The 18368-nt window shown below is 38.2% G+C and overlaps 1 protein-coding gene across 4 annotated transcripts in view; it reads left to right on the forward strand.

Moving 5' to 3' along the window:
- Positions 1-18368, forward strand: part of LOC137254449 (uncharacterized) — a 447929-nt gene that overhangs the window by 274937 nt on the left and 154624 nt on the right. Inside the window, exons 2-3 of one of the 4 annotated variants that reach the window (XR_010953996.1) lie at positions 2153-2286; positions 2367-2504. The exons of the other annotated variants lie outside the window; for them this stretch is intronic. The gene's annotated coding sequence lies outside the window, so the exon portion shown is untranslated. Of the gene's footprint in view, positions 1-2152; positions 2287-2366; positions 2505-18368 lie in introns of those variants that run through there. 4 annotated transcript variants of the gene reach the window in all.

Consider the following 18368-nt stretch of genomic DNA (forward strand, 5'->3'; position numbering starts at 1 on the left):
TTTATCGAAACTTATTTTTCGATTTGTTACTGAAAAGTTGTCGACTTGCTATCGAAAAGTCAATTATCGGCAAAAGTAATAGTTTTTTAATAGAAATCTTATCGATTTGTTTGGGGCGTGTTATCGACGACTCATCGGTTTGTTGTGAAACAGATACCGATAAAACTGCGGTGACACTTCTGTAACCCGTCGATAAAAAGCCACAGGCTTCACTAACTATGTCATGTTATACGAGTGGACGAAGACGCTCCGGTCGAGAAAGTATTTCAGTCGGCACCGCAGTTTGAAATCAGAGGAAGGGGAAGACCTCAACTAAGTTGGGAGCGAAAGACGGGGGAGGCCTTGACCTATCTTAGTGCTCACTATTGGCGTCAGCGAAACTGGCAATTACCTCTGTTGTGGTTTAAATTCAACCCTGGACGAGATTTGATTAATTTAATAACATTAGGTTTCTTGACGTAGACCTCGATTTTCATGAGGACTTGCTACTCACGCCCTTTTTAACACGCTTTTATTAGCTTGGCCTGTATCTATGTAACGGAATTTTTGAGCTTAATTTTCACCGGTTTCTAGAAGTCTGATTAATTTGAAACTTTGCATACGGATCAATGACAATGCATTAATGTGATGGTGTGGTGACATAAGTTCAACGGCCATAAGGTCAGTTGGTCTTATTACCACTTTGAATGGCCATAAGTTTGATTAAAACGTTGCACACGTATCAATGCTCGATGACAATGCATTAATGTGATGGTGTGGTGACATAAGGTCAACGGCCATAAGGTCATTTGGCCTTATTCCCACTTTGAATGCCCATAAGTTTGACCAAAACTTTGCACACGTATCAAGGCTCGATGACAATGCATTAATGTGATGGTGTGGCGACATAAGGTCAACGGCCATAAGGTAAATTGGCCTTATTACCGCTTTGAATGGCCATAGGTTTGATTGAAACTTTGCACACGTATCAAGGCTCGATGACAATGCAATATTGTGATGGTGGGGTGACATAAGGTTAACGATAGTTAATTAAGTTATTAATAAAATTTAATTAAATTTTTCGGGATCCTGCCATCTTCGCTGCTCTCGTCTATAATGCCAATGATCTGCCGACCCTTGGCAATTTCGGCGAAAGACCGCGTCCAGCCTCCCTGCGTCTTGGCCCTTTTCGATGCGGTGGGGTTGGATTCATCCATGGACCGCTGGCGTTTCGAGGTTTCAACACTCTCGACTAAAACTTTTAAAATTACTTGAACTAAAAAATTTAAAATAAATAATAGTTTAAAAAAACTAAAAAAAACACGCTTTTATAGCTAACCGAACTAAAAAATAGAAAATAATTTTCAATTAAAAAGAGTTTATATAACAGTAGTGGAAGGTCATACAATAATTTATAGTTAATCACCTCAAAATAAAATTATAATAAAATTTAAGCTATTAACAGAATAATTTAATTCACAGTAAAAAGCGTGGGGTGCTTGATATTGAATGTTACAATCATTCTATTGGCAACTATCTGAGAGGAAAGATATGAAATCTAGTCAAATGCGACCCAAGCTTTTTAATCTGAATTAAATTATTCTGTTAATAACTCAAATTTTATTATAATTTTATTTTGAGGTGATTAACTATAAATTATTGTTTGACCTTCTACTACTGTTATATAAACTCTTTTTAATTGAAAATTATTTTCTATTTTTTAGTTCGGTTAGCTATAAAAGCGTGTTTTTTAGTCTTTTCAACTATTATTTATTTTTTATTTCGAAATTGCTCAAGTGTGACGTCACATTATCAAAATAAAAAAGTGTTTGATTTGGGTTAATTCACAGAGTTATGAGTATATGTACGCTAAACAAAATGATATACATAAGTCTGAAGGAGTATCACAATGCAAAGGTATTAGAGGGGATGCACCTATTATCTGCAGCTTCCTTGAGCGCGAGATATACTTTTTGGCTTTTTATCTTTTCTTTGGCTTGTCAACTTTACCCACACTACCTTGAGCAAAACATTTCGGTCTCCATGAAAGGAAGTAAATATAAATTCACATATATGTACCTTTGTTGCAGGACACATTCAAGAAAATTTTCGTTAAGAAAACAAAATTTAAATTTTTTTAATTAAAAAACTAAGTAAATTTATGTACATTTAGGTGCGGTCAAGAAAGACTGCGTAGAAGGTGCAAATGGTATGCATATAAAAGACATTAACTACACCAAAACCTACAGTAAAGAACTGACCTTAAAAGAAGAAAGATGCAGACATTTCTAATTGTTTTTGTGGCGAGTAAGTTTAAAAATTTGCTGTTCTAATTTAAGGCTAAAAAATCTTATATATGTAGGTATATTCGAAATTCTCATCCACAGCGCTTTTAAGCTTGCACGTTGCCCTCATTGACTCAAAATACTCCGATTCCAGCGTAGAGACCTATTACTCGTATGATCAAAGGCAACAAATATCGCTACCAGGTGTAGGCGTGGTCACACAACCCATTTTGCAGGCGGTTACAGTGCAACACCCAAATTATGGAAGCGATTCAAGCATAAGCCGTTTGCTGAGTCAGGTCGCAGCCCAAAGAGATGCCAGTAGCAAGGCCTTAAGAGATGATAAAAGCGAAGAAGACGATGATGAGGACGAGGATAGTAAAGAGGACAGTGATAGCGATGATGATGAACGTAAGAGCAAAAACGATGATTCTGACAGCAATGATGACGATAGCGTAGAGAGTGACAGTAGAGTTCTTAAAGATACGCGAGATATTAAAACAGGAAATAATCCTTTGTGTATACTCTTCGCAGGCTATGGACCTGGAAAATTTTGAAATCCAATAAAAAATTAAGTAATCTTAATAGACTTAATAGGTTAGATGTAATGAATGTACGCAAATGTAAAAACAAGAATGTTCCTGGAGAGAAACAGACTTAGAAAATCTCAAAGCTTTTAACCTACCTGAGCATAGAACTTGGAGCTTTGTATTAAAAAGAAACAATAAGTCTTCTTAAAAAGTCACAGTGTAATTTTAAGGATTTCGTAAATGTATCTGAAAATAAAAAGGTCGTAAGTTGTAAAAATTTTGTTCTATATTTTCATACCCATAATAATCAAAAAAGGCCACAAATAGACGGGCGATAAGGAATCCAGGTGTTGTATAGTGCACACGCACTCAACGGGTTGCCAGCGAAATGTGTAGCTTCTCTTACCATATTATTAACTACACCTCCCCGTGGCGAATCCTTTTTTTTCAGCCAAGGCTTTGGAAACTCAAAGTTCCTCACGGAAGGAGAGAGTCGGATGACCGAGAAGCTTCAATGTGGTCATGTCAAAGCGTTCGCCAGATGGTCGGCCTAGTACTTTGAAAATGCTATTTACCTGCGCCTACCGGATAAATACCCTGTAAAGGACTCTCATCATCGACTTTTTCCTTTAAACCATTTGTGAACTGCTCTGACATAGTTAGACTATTACCTGCCTCATGGAAAGGCTATTTCGTGCCTCTGATCAGCTCCCTAAAGGATTTAGAAAGCTGTTTATGAATGCTGTAACATTAGATTGAGGTAGTTTGCTCTAAAAGTAGAAAAATAGCTGTTTAACGCATTGTGATATCTTTTTTTGATCTTAAGTAATTTCTCATTTTGCTAGCAACTCAACTCCACGTTATAGTCAATGAAGCTCTTATTTGGTAATTGGATAAGTGCTCTGGCCAAATCAATGTATGTATCTGTAAAAGTTGTTTACAGCTTTTCATACCTCCTCCTTAACCCGTCATCCAACACAGAAGCCTTTTGTTAGGTTTCCTGTGTGACGACTAAGATATTCTCCTTTCGTTGCGGCGCGGCACAAAATTTTCCCGCACACCCATTATGTGGGCCCATTTGATATGCAGGTCAGAGTTTGTTTATATGTTCGCTTACGAACATTGGATGTTTTCTAACTGGCTCCAGCCCATCTGAATCATGTAGCACGATTTCCAAGTATGCCGCCATTGCGTGGATCGCAAGCCACTTCTGTGGTGCACAGAGAAACGCATATATTTAGTTGCTGCTTCTCTCTCAAATAGGTCGGTTTCCTTTTTAATTTTGAAAAATAATGAACATGATTATGGAATTTTTAAAGGGCAGTCCGAATTTTTTTGCAATGGATGGTTGCTTTACGATTAAGATGAGTATATGTCTTCCGAGAATATACCATAGGCCAGCCAACCAAACTGGTAGGAATCATAGGTGAAGATGGCTGTAGTCCAGAAATGCCCTTGAGAGCTTCGTTGAGCAACAAAAAACTATTCGCTATTCACCTATTTGTCTTCTTCTTCTTGTAACTATGGTTCGCCGCATCCAATAGGTGGTATCACTCACAAATTCTCATCGATATCCTCTAACAGAAGTCCTAGGAAACCTGCAGTTTCATTAAAGTTGGATCAAATGGACATGGGTGTTAGAGGGGTTGGCTCGCCATTGCAGTTGAAAAGATGGTTGATGTAATGTGGAGACACAGCGAATAAAGCGAACCGACGCGTAATCAATGACTTTGCGAAAAGCACGTTGCAAATTGTTCATGCATACTTTATAGTCAGCCGAGTTTGCTTTTTGTAGAAATTGATGAATCTGCGGGGTTCAGATGTCATAAAATCGTCTGATAGCTACAGAGTGTGGAGTATGGGCTGGCGGTTGGATGTCATGTGAGCATGGGCTTCCAGTTGATGAAGTTGTCAAGCCCTGCACTAACGATGGAAGTGTATGGCGAGCCACAAAAATGTCCTACCACGTCTCGTAGGCGTCCCCGTTTATTTCTCCCTTGTTGTATGCTTGCAAGGTGGAACACCACGGTTCGTGATGAGCGTTGGAATCTCCTCAATGAGATTGCCATCCACTAGTATAAACCAATCCATTCTATCCACTCTCCATTCCGTCTTATTATATTTCAACTTGTCAGTAAGTAGTTCCCCTATTATAAGCGGCTGGCTGTAGATCCTATGAAGCATGTTTCTTTAGGGTGAAGACCATTATACCAGTATACTGAATTCTCGGCCTTAGGCTGCTTCTTTGCAAAAGTTTGTTTCAGAAGTATACATAGTAGCTGGATTCAATATCGTCATATTTGTTGTAGGTAAACAATACCTTCAATACGGGATCGAGTTATTCAGAACTAAATTCATTTTGTTCTGACAGCGTCGACTTTGAGCTCTAGTATAGTCCCCTCTAGGGGTAGCCAGCACAGTTCATAGCTTCTCCAGCCAATTTATATTCTCGCCCGTAGCGAACTGGTAGCCTCCTTATCACTACAAGAAGAAGCCCTCTTTCACAAAATCAGTTCACCACGAGGTTCAATGTGGTAGGTGAAAACCACCTCACCGTTTTAAAATTGTTTTTTTTTTTTGGCATTTAATGAAAATAAGGGATTGGTTGCCCAACTTTGCTACTGTTGCAATGCTGCCAGCATCTTCTCTTTAGATCTTTCTAAGTTTGAATATTCTTAAGTCTCCTTCTGCAAGGGATAGTGGCATTGCCTATAATATACTTAAACGTGATTATGGCATTGAGATCGATCCTTGGAAAGGGTTATGTGCATCATAGCCGCTACACCTCTGGCTGTGTCATACCTTGACAATTCTTTACCGATATCACTCCACTTTGAAGCTGAATTACCTCTAGCAGCATGGTTGGTCCTGAGTTGATTGATCTCTCTACCAGTTTAGAGTAGTGCAAACATCGTGCGCATGGTCCCCAAAATGCTACCTTCAATGTTCTTTAATGGGAAAGCTTAGGGGAGTGCTAGGGATATGTGCAGCTTTTTGCATTATTACGTTCTGCTACTAGCCCTAGCGCCGCGCAAGTGATTTTTTTAACCCAACCAACCTTCCGCTTCTTCCAAGTCAAAGAAAAACTAAAGTAAACTCTATATAAACTTTTGTATTAATATATTTAAGACCTCAAAATATACATTATAAATACATTAAGATTCGAAATATTCGATTTAACTTTCAGGCTTGACCAATTTTTCGGACACCCTGTACCAACTCGACATGTTGTTGGACGAGCATGATGAATGGCGCTACGTTATTGTTGCTTTACTTGACGTGTATGCAGTCTCACTTCATTGACGGCATGTGCAATATGTTGGTGTAATTAATCAACCACAATACGTTGAGCTTGCTGACCTTGCTTGTTGCTGTCCTGCTGTTGTTGTTGTTCTTGTTGCTTGTGTGTTTCTACTTGATTGATCACTTGTGGAATTTGTTGTATATGTTGGTGGACATTGTGTACAACATTTTGCACTTTAGGAGGAATCGCACCGCTTTGAATTTGGTCGCCAACACCCTGTTGTGGGCTCTGTACTTGTTGTTTGTGCTGATTGACTTGATTGATCACTTGTGGAATGTGTTGGTGAATTTTGTCGACAACCGCTTGCGCATGCTGAGAAACCACAACACCTTCAACTTGTTGATTTGGCTTCTTAACGCCTACTTGTTGTGCGTTGTTCACTTCTTGTGGAATATTTTGGTGTGCTTTGTCTACCACACCTTGTATTTTAGAAGGAACCACAACACCTTGCACATGATGCGCTGTCTTGTTAACCCCACGTTGCTGTTCGTGATTGACCGCTTGTGGAACATGTTGCTCGAGCACACCTTGTGCTTTCGAGGCAACCACAACGCCTTGTTGCTGGTCGACGACGTGGTGCTGTTTTTGCACTTGTCGTTTATGCTGATTAACCTGATTGATGACTTGTGGAATATGTTGGTGCATTTGGCCTACGATATGTGGCACATTAGCAGGCTGGACTGAGTTACCACTTAGAACGGCATTTTGCTGTTGTTGTTGCACTTGATTGATTACATGTGGAATGTGCTCATGCACTTGACCAACTACGTGCTGTACACTTGGTGGTACCACAACTCCTTGTTCTTGTTTCTGCACATTACCATCGACTTGTGGAACATGATGATGTACTTGATTGACAACGTGTTGCACATTGGAACTAACTACCGGTTTAACTCCAACAACACCTTGTTGATGATGCACTTGATTGGACACATGTGAAACATGTTGATGTACTTCATTAACGTTAGTACCAACTTTTGGTGGCACAACAACAACAACACCCTGCTGCTGTTTATGCGTATGATTAACGCTATGTGGAACTTGCTCGTCGATTCGTGGAACATGTGTTCGCACCTGATCAACAACTTCTTGAACTTTAGCGGGTACTGGCGATACTTCTTGTGCAATTGGACGTTGAAAATTGCCAATAAGTTGCTGTAGTTGTTGTGCTTGCTGTGTTAAAAAGGAAATAACTGTTGGAATAAACTGACGCTCTTCGTTGATAGCTTGTTGTACTTGTGCTGACGTAGCGGTGGAGTTGTTTGCTGTTACAACACCAACCGCTGGTACTTGTGGGTGGTGTAGTTGATTAGTATTACCAATTTGTGGAACATGTACAGCAGGAATTTTTGAGTGGGAATTTTTGTCGACAACCACTGCACTTTGTACGTCTTGCTGTTCCTTTTGTTGCTGCAAATTATTGTTGGTCACTTGTGGAATGTGTGTGTGAATATTTCGTACATTTTCTGGCACTGCCGGTATCGTCACATCATTATCCACGGTCCTGCCTTTCCCTTGATTTTTTTGTGTCGCGTGATGTTTCAAAAGTTGTGGAATGTGTTGGTGTACCTTATCGAGGATATGTTGTACATTATTGGGCAACTCATAGTCGTCATGTGGTATTGGAACGTGCTGTACAACACCAGTGACAGTGATTTTGGGCACAGCGGTGGATTTGTGTTGGTTTGATACGGGTTTGTGTTGTATATGTTGTGAAACATCTTGCCCAACATGCTGTTGACCCTGTGGTATATGCTGCTGCCCGTGTGATTGATGTTGCTGACCATGTGAAAAATGCTGTTGACCCTGCTGAACTTGATGGGGACTATGAGAAATATGTTGTTTATTTTGTGTAACATGTTGCTGACCCTGCTCAACTTGTTGTTCACCATGTTGGTGAGCATGTGGAGCATGTTGCTGACCATGTTGAGCATGTGTGACATGTTTTTGACCTTGTTGATAATTTTGCTGATTTTGATCAACATTTTGTTGTTCATGAAGTTGCAAGTTATTTGATACAACTTCTTGTTCCTGGTGATGATGTGCAACATGTTGATGGCCATGTACAATATGTTGTTGAACATGTTGCTGAATTTCTTGTGCATGCTGATCTTTCTGATTGATATCACTACGTTGATCGGGCCGATTGTACAAGTATTGTTGAGTTTGTTGCTGTAGACTTCTGCCAAAATCTGCAGAAATCTCATTCACACAAACGCCAGCAAGAAGAGCTGAAATTAAGAAACATTTATTTAACAATTTTAGTTTCGAGAATATTTATAAAAACTGAGTTTTAAATTTAATATAATTTTGATTAAAATATTTTTTTTATATTAAAATTTATTTAATTTGTTTTAATGGAAAAAACTCCTCTTCTACCCACCAATCAGCAGAAAAGCCTTCATCTTCAAATATTTACAAATACTTTTCAGCGAACGTTCAAAGCCGTTCTGTACCACGCATAAACCACGTCAGGTGCCTTATATACCTTAGAAAGTTTGTATTTCTTTTTCTTGTGTATTTATATAAAGTGTCTCAGCTCATCACACCTGCATACTTGCAACTTATGTTCACTGCATTTCCTTTGTCTGGTACATTATTTTTATCTTAATTTTTTAATGCAGATTTATTCTGATTTTATTGCGGTTCTAAATATATTTAAGTTTATATTTGAAAACTGCTTGTTCGTCTGGTAGTATATACTAAATTAAATGTGCTTATATCCATAATCTGCTTCGATTTGTGCAAAAACTGGATTTTTAAGTGATTTTGTATGATTGTTGTATGGAAGAAGTACGGTTTCCATATGCGATTATCAGTACTTGGCTGATATCGCATGAACATGCTATGAAAAATGTGTCGATATAATAAGTAAATATTTATGTAAGGGTGTTTATACCTGCAGTATTATGTAACACCAGTATGACCTTTAGCAACACAAAAACTACAAAAATAAAATAAACATAAAAAGTTCAAACGCTTTCGGTATATTCCGAAGGAAGTTACCAACATTATATCAATGAACGCGCCTCAAGATCTTTGTCCGATATCACATCACGAGCATTGTTGTAGCTGTAATAACAAAATGATATCACTCTTCGCACATAGTTTTTTTTGCTTTAATGATAAAACTTCGCTACTGTTATTACCGAAGTAAGAGTCCTTTACAAGATTAAATCCAGTAGTTACACGCAGGTGCTGTCGCAACAATTTCTTTGCCCTCTGAAGATGACATTACGCCGAAAACGCCTTGTCTCCTAACCAAGGGATGACGTAAAATCCTTACAAAATACAGCTTTGAACAGAAAAATAGCATTGGCAATTTTTATCAAATTTTTTCTAATTAATTGTTATTTTTTTATTTTCAATATTTAAGCAAAAGCTGCCATAAATTTCGTAACTATGCAAACCTATCTCAAACACTTTCTCGAAAAATTTGAAAATTCGAGAAAATTTAACGAAAATTTCAAACTTTTTATTTAATGTTTACTGAATTTCTTTGAGAATGCAGTTTCGTAACCCCATCAATTTTAGTCAAACAAAGTGCAAGTTAAAAGTCACTCAAAATTCCCACTGCTTTTTGACAATGCTTTTCCGATTGGGGTTTAAGAGTTTCTTCCCAAAGAAAGGGCGCATAGCTTTATTATTTATAATAAAGATCAGCAAAAAATTTTCAAAATTCAATACGAATTTGAGATACCTTTAACTTGCACTTTGTTGTACTAAAACTGATTTAGGTACAAAAGTGCATACTTCAAAACTCAGAAAACTCGATTAAAAAAATAGGATGTAAAACGTTTTAGAAATTGGTTTGCACATTTTCAGTAATAAAACTCGTAAAATTTTCGAAGAAATGAAGAATTTCATTGACTAAATTTAATAAAAACGTACTTAATTGGCGCTTAAACGTATAAAAAGTTATGGCTGTCCAAAAAGGCGCGCCAGCCGCTTCTTCGCTCTGCCAACTAGCGCCAATCGGTCACACCAAGGGAGCTTAGATCGCTTTCCACCTAGTTCTTCTAGCGGAGTGGAGCCGCCTTATTCCTTTGCTTCCACAGGCGGCTTCCGATAAAAAATATTTTCTTAGCCGGACCGTCATCTTTCTTTCGAATAACACGGCCCAGCCAACGTAGCCGCTGCGTTTTAATTCGCTAGACTATGTTGATGTCTGCGTAAAACTCGTACAGCATTAAATCTTCATAAGTACTCGCCTTCACCAACGCGTAGAGGTCCGTCACTCTTTCGAAGAAAATTTATCTCAAACACTTCCTGAGCCGCTGCATCTGATGTTGTCATGGTCCATGCTTCTGCACCGTATAGCCGGATGGGTAGGATAAGTTACTTGAAGAGCATGATTTTCGTTTGCCGAGAGAGAACTTTAATTTTAAATGCCAAAAGTAGCGTGGTAGCCAAGGCGCAAATGATCTGATTCTTTGCTATTTTAGTGTTCAATTTGTACATTATAGCTGAGGAGAACCAGTGCTGCAAAAGCAGCCAGATCTAAAAAGTAGTCGGGTGTTAAAAAAGGACTCGGTTCTTATACAAACATTCATACTTGTACACCCTATGCATATTTTTACTATTATCTATACACTAAGCCGATGTTTGTGACTTTTCGTAGACCGATTTTTCTGTCAAGAGCGTAAACGCATGCCAAATTTCATCACTATAGCTTTGACCATTCTCGAGATAACGCTACCGAAAGTCGTTGCCAAGCTTTTTTAAAATCTTTGATCTGCTCAAGTAGGCATTTTCAAGTCTGTTTTTTAATTTGTTTAATATGTAATTTTAATTCTTCCTAACGAGATAGCTTCGCTAAAGTGTTAGCATTTTCGTAATTCCATCTGGACGAGATCATCTTTAAATTACAACTACTCATACCAAATGTCAACACTCTATCTTTAACGTGTTTCATGATATTGCCACAGCAAAAGCTTTTTAAATAAGTAGGTGTTGCCACGCCCATTTTGTAAGGTTTGTATGCAGATCACGTCAGCTCTATACGGGGTGTCAAATATGAAGAGAATAGCTTTTCCTGATATGAAATATCAAAGAATTATATTTATAGGATATATGTGATACATAAAACGGGCGTACGGTTATAATCCGATCACGTCTCTTTTTAGTGGGAACATTACTCATGGTAAGGAGAAATTTTATGTAAAATTTCGTTACGATACCTTTACTTAAATAAAAGTGTATGCAAAAATACATATGAAGATAACTCTAAGGTGTATATTGGAACGATTTTCCGTCATCCCTTTTCAAATTAGGTTTTGAGACAAACCGGTTTCGGCGTTGTTCCATCATCAGTGTCAATTTTTGTTTTCACTCTTAGGGAGGATAGGCTGACGGAGGGATGAATGAAGGCTTTTATTTGGGTCACCGCCTTAGAATTCAAACACATTCGAGTTACACGGGTAATGCTACTCGGGTATATCCTAACCCGGGCAAATCATCAGCGCTACTGTATTCTTTATAGATTTTTACTTTTTTTTTCATTCTAATCTCTTTCTCTTTTCACATTATCCTTTATTTTCCGTTTTTTCGTATTATTTTCCCTTTAATATTTTTTTTCGTTTCCCCTTTGCCAACATGCTGGCAAATCTGTCATTAAACGAACGTTTCACAAGGTTGCCACCTATTCGAAATTTAAAAAAAATAATTGCATGACATATACCGATATAGGTATCAAACGAAAGGTATTTCACTCCGCATTACAATAGGGACATTTTTGAGTAGGGCTACCATTTAGGGTTGCCACCTATTCGAAATTTTAAAAAAATGCATGAAATATGCCGATATGGGTATCAAACGAAAGGTTTTTCACTCCGCATTACAATAGGAACATTTTTGAGTAGGGTTGCCATTTAGGGTTGCCACCTATTCCAAATTAAAAAAAATTGCATGAGATATGCCGATATGGGTATCAAACGAAAGGTATTTCACTCCGCATTACATTAGGAACATTTTTGAGTAGGGTTGCCGTTTAGGGTTGCCACCTATTCGAAATAAAAAAAATTTCATGAGATATGCCGATATGGGTATCAAACGAAAGGTATTTCACTCCGCATTACATTAGGGACATTTTTGAGTAGGGTTACCAATTAGGGTTGCCACCTATTCGAAATTTAAAAAATTGCATGAGATATGCCGATATGGGTATCAAACGAAAGGTATTTCGCTCCGCATTACAATAGGGACATTTTTGAGTAGGGTTGCCAATTAGGGTTGCCACCTATTCGAAATTTAAAAAAATTGCATGTAATATGCCGATATTGGTATCCAACGAAAGGTATTTCACTCCGCATTACAATAGGGACATTTTTGAGTAGGGTTGCCGTTTGCGGTTGAGGTAGTTGGAGGACGTAATGGATGAGTCAGCTTCAAATTCTGCAATTTTCGTTCACCCAGTCGGTAGTACCACTGAAAAAAGGAAGCGGGTGAGAAAACTGACTGAAAAATGGACAGCAGAGCAAACGAAGAGGCTATTGCAGGAAGTAGAGGTCAAGGAGGGCGCCTTGAATTTTCTTTCGCCTCAATACAGGGACCGGAATTTGAGGGAGGCTTAATGGCAAGATGTGGCGGATATTTTAAAGATGTCGCAATTTGAGGTATCTGCCAAGTGGAACAGCCTACGCTGCTCTTTCCGCCTGAGTTCTTTTTTCTTTATAAATATCTTAGCCTTTACCCGCGGCCCCTTCCGCAAGGAGAATTTGAAATATATGGGCTATTCACGTTAGCCTGCTTATCAAGTTATCTGTTTAAATATTTTTTTCTGTCTAATGCACTTTATTTTTGTAATTGAGTAAAAAAAGATCTATATGAGCTTATAAGCTGATAGGATCCAGCAAATGATCCCGAATTTATCCAGAAAAAGCCACGAATTTACCACGACGATATCGCGGACGGATCCCGGAAACCATCCAGAAATAACCCGGAAGGGTTTCCAAAAGTTCCCGGAATAGTCCCAAAAAAACCCGAAATGACAACGACACAATTCTAGACTTATCCAGAGAACCACACAGAAATAATGCAGGAAGGGTCCCCAAATGATCCCGTATTAGTCGAGAAAAAGTGCCAAAATGACCCCGATGGGATCTCGGACGGATACCCAAAACCATCTAGAAATGATGCCGGAAGGTACCCCAAATGATCCCGAAAAAGTCCCGAAATGACCCTGATGGGAGCCCGGACGGATCCCTAAAACCCTCCAGAATTGATGGAGAAAGGGTCCCCAAATGATCCTGTATTAGTCGCGAAAAATTCCCGAAATGACCCCGACACCCAAAAACATCTAGAAATGCTGCCGGAAGGTACCCCAAATGATCCCGAAAAAGTCCCGAAATGACCCCGATGGGATCCCGGACGGAACCCGAAAACCATTTAGAAATGATGCCGGAAGGTACCCCAAATGATCCCGAATACGTCCCGAAATTACCCCAATGGGATCCCGGACGGAACCCGAAAACCAACCAGAAATGATGCCGGTAGGTACCCCAAATGATCCCGAAATAGTCCCGAAATGACCCCGTCGCTGTCAAAAATACTTACTTAACGTTTGACGTCAATGGTGAAAACTGGATGTCAATCGACTGACACCACAATTTGATGACAGTCTTTGGCACACACTGCTATATCGACTTCATGCAAGTTTTTAATATGTAATGAAAACACATTTAACACCAAATCGCCATGGTGACAGTTATGTCTGTATTTAATGTCAGTGATTTTGACATAGTGAAAACAAAGCATAAGAAACGTCGGGGATTATCTTCTCCGCCTTTCAGTTAAAGGATTTATTTGATGGTGAGTCGCTTTTTCTAAAATACCGTTTGGCTTAAAGGAAATTAGAGACGTTCTTCTGAATACTTGCAGAGCTGATTGCTTTTCGACAAAGCAATAAAAACCTTGCAGGGAATTAAAATTCCAACGAAGTAGCTAGATACAGGAAAAACTTTTTCGCGCTGCCAAAGCTGTAGAAAAAGAAATGGGGCTTGCAGAATGTCTTACCTTCTTAGCCTTCTCCAAGATTTGGTCGGTAGTAGCAATTGCAAGTCTGAAGCTGTACGGTCCAATCAGTTCGTCCAAATTGGTCCTCATTCTTTCGCGCAACGCGTCAGATAGCAACTTATATGTGTTAATTGGCTAATTTAACGGAATTTGGCGGCGCCCATTTCTCTGCGGCCCCATTATTCGATTCCATCGTTAGGCCGAAGCTTGCTATAATGGTGCAGGAGTGAGAGCAGAGTGGGGAAATCATCAGTTTTATGTTCTGCGAAAAACTTCTCTGTAGCAAACTTATCTCGCGTCCCTGTGCGCGCACTTTTGGTAGCATAGAGAAGAGGCACTATAGGCTTAAGGGCCCATTACTGGCCACTTAGCCACGATTATACTCCACTTAGCGCATACAATCTGGCATCATAATCAATAAATGTTAATTTGTATGACAAAATGTCAAAATGAAATGGAAACAAACAAATGGCATCTCAAAATGTAAACGTCACTTAGAACTTACATAGAAAACTAAAATTCAACAGACTTCTAAGTCAAGTTAAGTGTTGCTAAGTTTTGAGTAATCAGTAACATGCAATGTTCATTTAACAGAACTGTAAGTGACAGTTCTCAAGTCAAGTCAAGTCTATGCTAAGTATCAGTAATGGGCCCTTTAGGTTAGCTGATCTCTTTTCTGACATTTAATAACAAAGAGCGCTTATACTAGAGTTTTTTATTTGTTGCGCTTTATATTAAGTTGGAAGTATTAAGCTCTTATACATGTTAAGAAAAAATATGTTACAGTTATACTTTTGTATGTGGATGCAATTTCCAAAAAGATATCAAATAAAGCAATATATTATCCAGTTATTCACACAATTGACTATTTTGACAAAATTTATTAACGTCAAAGAAATTTCAGATCAAAATTGGTATTGATTGAAATTTGATATATATGCTGAATTGTATACAGCCGGAAAAACTGAATCATGTACATTTCTCATCCGTGTCAAAAATCAACGTCGTTAATTATGACTTAATTAGTCGTAAATCAAGAAGTGGGCTTGAAATAAAATCAGTACACTGAGTGGCAAACAAATAACAAAAGATACAAAAAAAGGAGGTATCATTGACAGTACATACTTAGCATTTTCTTTTAGTAAATTTATGCAAATTCCTTTATGGTCTTTTATTCAACAAGTTTTTAAAATGTACAAGAGGTACTTATATATATATATATATATCTACTTACATATATACATTACTTAATATGCATATATTATATATATGTATCAAAAGTATTTGCGACTGGCATATTTTTAGGCGCTTTTAAAATAAAACCTGTTTACATAAAGGAAGTCCAAGTGATGATTAACCTACCACCTCATAAAACATTGTTGCCAGATTTACGAATTTAACTACTAAGAGCGTGCGCACAATACAAAGTTAAATGCAGACTTTTGTGTCACTCTCTTTTTATTTGTATTGTAACGAATTTTGGGAAATCCTGGTTATTATACAGCTTCTGCTAACGTTCGAATCGCTGAACTGTCGAATAAATAACTCCAATATTCAATATTGCAAAGTGGTGTTTATATAGATTACTTTGGGAGCACTTCACAATTATACTTCACTTCACAACTAATAGCGTGACTAAATCAAACTGATTACTGATTCCTCAGCTTGCGCCGCTTTTATACTCTCGGTTTTCTCGTTCACCCATTTCTCCTAAAGTATAGTCATTTCGCGAAAATGTGTTCGAGAACAGTTGTATCTCATGCTTGGTTACCAGCTATATATATGTATATTTGTAGTTTATGCTTTTCTACTAGCCATATGCGTGTGTATGTGTATCAAAGTTCTGCTATTAGCTGATGAATATATACATATGTGTATGTGGATATTCTTCGTCGCCTTCTAGGTAATTTTGGCTCGTTGCTGTTTTTGTTGATGTGATTATGTACTGACAGCATAGTGATGCTAATATTAGACACAGTATGAAAGGCCGCTATAAGGGATAGCAAGAAGCAAAAAGGGGGGAGCTTCGCGAACAGAAACCCATGAAGGTAGGGATACTAAAAAAGAGGGTTAGCGTATATGTGCCTTACACTTAAAATGGTACCTATAGTGCTACTTGAACCCAATTTTACAGAGCGTGACACTTTGAAATCGTATCCTCATCACAGTCCGAAACTTAGAAGAAGCACGCATAAAGCTTAGTCAGTCATGATATGCACAAAAAACTAACTTGACCCGTGAGGATTTCAGTTCGTGGCCGCGGCTTCCACCCACCACACCGAAGTTTTTGGTTTTCAATCCCGGGCAAAGCAATATCGAAAATTTAGGTAAAAGTGATTTCAATTAAAAAAAGTTTCCAAACTAGGCCGCCCTTTCGGCAGTGGGAAATTTTATCTACCTTGCAGCTGCCGTCTGGGACTGGCATAAAACATATACATAGTTTCCGCCCTGCCAATTTGTTAGGTACACAATGCAAATAAGAAGAGAAGCTCGGCCTAAGTTATTAAAGCCAATTATTTATTTGAACTGATTCTCTTAGCAAAAAAAGTTCTTACTGCTAGAGGTTGTCTGCGGAACTTTCTCTGTAATTGTTGTTTTTGTAGTGATAAAGACACTCCCCGACGGTTTTGATGGTCATTTGCTGGATATAGATCCGGTACGTTCCTGTAACAAGCACCGCTGAAGCACTAGCCCAACCATCTCGGGAACGATTTAATATGACTACATTGAAACTTCTAGACCATCACGCACTCTAATTCCACGAGGAACTTGGGGTCGCCATAACTTCACCTGCTAAATATGCGTATGATACATTCATATTTGTAACAGGGTTTGCTCGCTTAGGTGAGATTCACAATTGGGTTGCGGAAGCTCTGAATTGCGCTTATCAACCCCTTGAATCCCAGAGAAGGCTTCTATACAGATATTGTTGCAAATATCGACTAATTGGCGATTGAAAGCGGAAAGCTATGGCAATCAAAAAAGCAAACGCATCAAGATTGCAACTTTGAGGCTGTATAAAGATACTTGGAGAAAAATTACATGGAGGCAAATTGACAGATGTTAAACCATGTAGCACTAGTAGTTGGCAATGTCAGTGCTAAGCTTAACTTCGTCAGATGTTCGCGATGTAGCCAGAAGTGACAAATGGTTCAACAAAGAGTTCGCCAAATCAATGTAGATTATCTTATTTAATGACTAAGATTTAAGGATATGCAATTGAAATCTACCTAGACTTTATAGCAGAGGTGGTTGCATCCGGCTAGTTGATATCCAAACGAATCCAACGGCAAACACCACATCAAAGTGCTTGTGAAGTTCAATGTGTAAAATTATAAATGTATGTCTGTAAAACTAATGTTTTAGATTAACAAGAGTCCGCCAAGGGGTTGAAGTTAAACCACAACAGAAGCGACGTTACCAGAAACATATAGTTTTGGGCTTTTGGAAAAGAGCTTCTTCTGCTTCTCATTGGTAACAAGTTATTGTTTTGTTTTCGGCTTGTTATCGATAGCGAATTTCTATCGTCGGGCTATCGGTTTTTAGCGCCTTGTTATAGGTGTGTCCTCGATTGAATTTTTAAAAGTATCTATTTCATAACCAACCGATGAGTCGTCCATATCAAATCGATAACATGCCGATATCAAATTGGTAACATTCCGAAAAGAAACCGATAACGTTTCGATATCTACTCTATACATTTTCATAACAGATCGATAAATTTTCGCTAACTAGATAACTTTGTTATAATTTTTCGTTAAATAACCGATAGCTCTTCGTTAATAAATGGATACTTTTTTTGATAAATTTCTGATGCTTTGAATGTGACAGACGATGCCACCAATGGTGTTGGTAAATATGTGCAGTGTGCTAACATGGAATAACTTATGAAACTGTCGCCCCTCGTTGGTGTTTTGACAATCCCTCCGTGTTTCATCTGCCGTGCAAAAGTCGGCATTTAGTCTTATAGGAGGTACATATAGTGCGCCAAGTCATTACTATTATTACTCAAATAGATGTCTGCTTTCGATATGATATGAAATTATTGCTTACTGACTTTTAAAAGGAGGAAAAATCTGCATTCTGCCTCCACTTGGATTATATGAACGTTTTTTCGAACATAAACTGCTTTTTCCAAAATCGATTTTTTTGTTGTTGCTGTGGGTTATAGGAGCCATTAGACGCCATTATGCAAGGCGGAGAAAAAAATACACCGAAAATTTTATCAGAAACTCTGGTGATTGACAGAAGAGTACA

This window comes from Eurosta solidaginis, chromosome 5 (genome assembly GCF_040869045.1).
Source record: "Eurosta solidaginis isolate ZX-2024a chromosome 5, ASM4086904v1, whole genome shotgun sequence".
Lineage (NCBI taxonomy): Eukaryota > Metazoa > Arthropoda > Insecta > Diptera > Tephritidae > Eurosta > Eurosta solidaginis.